The sequence below is a fragment of the Lepidothrix coronata genome, unplaced genomic scaffold (assembly GCF_001604755.1).
Source record: "Lepidothrix coronata isolate B3197 unplaced genomic scaffold, Lepidothrix_coronata-1.0 Scaffold180, whole genome shotgun sequence".
Classification (NCBI taxonomy): Eukaryota; Metazoa; Chordata; class Aves; order Passeriformes; family Pipridae; genus Lepidothrix; species Lepidothrix coronata.
The window spans coordinates 757,759-760,766 of NW_016690360.1; positions in this window are offsets into that span (position 1 = coordinate 757,759).

A 3,008-nucleotide genomic window follows, 5' to 3' on the forward strand; every position below is an offset into this window, starting at 1 on the left:
GGCTGGGTCTGTGCAGGGCTGAGGGTTGGACTGGATGATCCTTGGGGGTCCCTTCCAGCTCAGCAGATCCTGGGATTCTGTGAGACATTTGAGGCTCTGCCATAGCAAACCTGGGGTGGAACCAGTGAGGAAACTGGTGTGACTGGGACTGGGGTGGGGGGGGAGTCAAATGGGGACCTGTTGGGTCACTGGAGCTGCTGCTGTGAAAGGGCTCCAGGCCCACCAGTGACCGTCTCTGATGCTGGGACTGGGACTGACTGAGTGGCTCCTGAATGACCAGACTGGGAAGTTTCCTCAGCAAAAACCCCGTTAGAGTCAGAAGTGAAAAGTTTGGCTTCAGCAACTTCTAATTCCAAATTCAGGCCTTCAGGGTGGAATCCAACTCCCAAGCCCACAAACCAGCTTTTTTTCCTTCCTTTTGCCTCCTAAATGACACTCCCAGCTCCACCTCTGCAGGAGTAATGCAACGCTTTCAAACCAATAATTTATTTAATTCTCCTCCAGCCACAGCTGAGCTCACCTGGATTGGGATCAGGCACAGGAAGCAGAGATTTTCCATGCTGTAATGTCATTTGTTACTCCCAGACGTGCTTCACTCTAAGCACAGTAGGAAGCACAACAAACCACTTGCTCACAGCCAGTGCTGGGGTAGATTCCAGTTTGAACAGGCTGTGCTGCTTTGCTGGGGCTCTTGGCCATTGGATTTGTTGAACGTGACTTTCACAATTTGGACTTGACTGAGAAGCTGCAAAAAGTCACCAGAAATTGAGATAAGGGGAAAAAAAAATGCAAGTTGGCTCCTTGTTTGCAGTGGTGAAACTCCAGTGAATGTCAAGCACAATATCATTCATCTTGATGAATGGTGGGATGCTTGACACAGTTCTGAATTTAATTGGAATATTTTCTTGGTCCAAGCAGGATGTTATGTGGAATAACAAGTGTTGGACATAAAGGAAACTGTGTGAAATCTCACCTAAAATACTCAGTGTTATTCTGTTCCTCCTAAATCAAACAAACCAGTTGAGCTGTTTATCCCTGACCCTGCAGAAGAAGAGTGGATGCCAAATATGGTTTCAATCCTTTGCTTACACCAAGAATCTGTCCTCTGAAACCCTTGCTGAAGAAAACAAAGCCTTGGAGCTGTGCTCAAATGCAGTTGGTTTGTCTCAGCTGCAGGTTTGGATTTGGTTTTGGCTTGGCTTGACTTTGGCTTTCCCAGCAGGGCAGTTCTTCCTGTGCTGCAGTTGATGTTTATTCCTGACAACCTTGTCGGAATTTTCTTGTTCCCTCTGTGTTCCATTGTGGTGGTTTTCCATTTTTTTTTAAAATATATAATTCTCCTGGATATGTTCACACAGCCCTCTGCTAAAAATGCTGTTTATAAAGCCCTGGAGGAGCCACTCTTGTGCTCCTGGAGATGATGGGACAGCAGGGCTTGGCTGTCCCCCCAAACCCTGGTGGGTGACCAAGGCTCAGCCAGAGCCCTCTCTGACCCAGTGCCCAGACTTTTCCTTGCCAATGGACCAAGTTTTGTCTTGGAGCTTCCTGCCTTTCCTCGTGTGGCAGAGAAACATCAGAGATGATGCCAGACTTCCAGGCTGAATTCAATCCTTGGCTGTGTAATCTCCATTGGATCTCGTGCCAATATTGTCCTTGAAATGGCTCCTCCTGTCTCAGCTTGTGTTTTGTTGGGTCAAACAAACTGTCCTCCTCCAGTCTTCCCTTGTTTCCATGTTCTCCATTTCCTCAGGGATCACTGTTCCAGTTCTCTGTGTCTGCTGGAAATCATTTCTCTGGGATGTGGACAGAATTTCAGGTGAGAACACACCAGGGACTTGGACAGTGGCAGGGATGTCTCCTTCTGTGGGATGTGCTTTAACATCCAGTTTTCTTCCTCTGCTTCCTCCTTTGGTTCCCTTTCTCCTTTGGGGCACTGGAGTCTTTCTTTGTGAGGCTTGGTTATCCAACCAAAGACTTCACAGCTAAATGTTGAATTACTTTTTTCCACAGAATCATTATCACAGAATCATTTAGGGTGGGGAAAAACCTCCAAGATCATCAAGTCCAACATTCCCCTTTCCTTTTCTTATGAACTTGCTTATTCTCCACACCAGGAAGGTCCATCCTGGTCCCAGGGCTCCGGAATTCAGAGTTGTTCCACTTTCTCCCTGGGATATTCCATTGGCCTTTGCTGATGATACTTCCCTGCCTCGTGTCAGTAGTGATTTTACACAGAATCCTCCTGCTTTGCATGATGAAAACATCACATGAAATTGGCCTGGAGAGAAATTCTGGAGCAGTTCCAAGGGTGATCCTGATTTAATAGTCCTATTAGTGGTGAAAGCTGTGGAGGCTTCCCGATGACCAGTGTCCTTTATAAATATTCTGTTCTTCATCTTTCCAGCTGGACACACATGGGATTATGGTCAATATTCTGTTCCAGTTTCCAAAGACCTTGGTGTTGCTGTGGGACAAAAATCAAGATGAGACTTGTCAACAGCCCATGCTCAGCTTACTCTGATGATTCCCACAGAGAAAATACAACATGAGGTCTTAGATGTCATAACTGTTTGGGTTCAGGACCCTTGGACCTGGGGACACCACTGATCTCTGGGTTTGAGATGATCAGCTCCAGTTTAATGCTCCCACTGCTCATCCTGCCTTTGCCCTCTTTCCTCTCGAAGTCCAAAGCAAGGTGTTGTCCAGTGGATTATCTTTAATCCTCAAAGAGCCTCTTTTCTTTTCCTGTTTTATTTTATTTACATGGAGAAAACATTTTGTAATTTAAATGGTTGCTTCAATTTCCTTTGCGGGCTCTAATTCAGTTTGACTTGTGTTATTTTTCACTGATAATGTTGTTTCTCAATTCTTAAGATGCAGCTTTCCTTGGGATCATTTCTTTTTGGCTTTGCATTCCCTCTGTTTATTTCTAGTATCTTTGGAGAGAGAATCAATTAGCCAATTGGTCTGGAGCTCTTCTTCATCATTATTCACCACCCCTTCTTTTT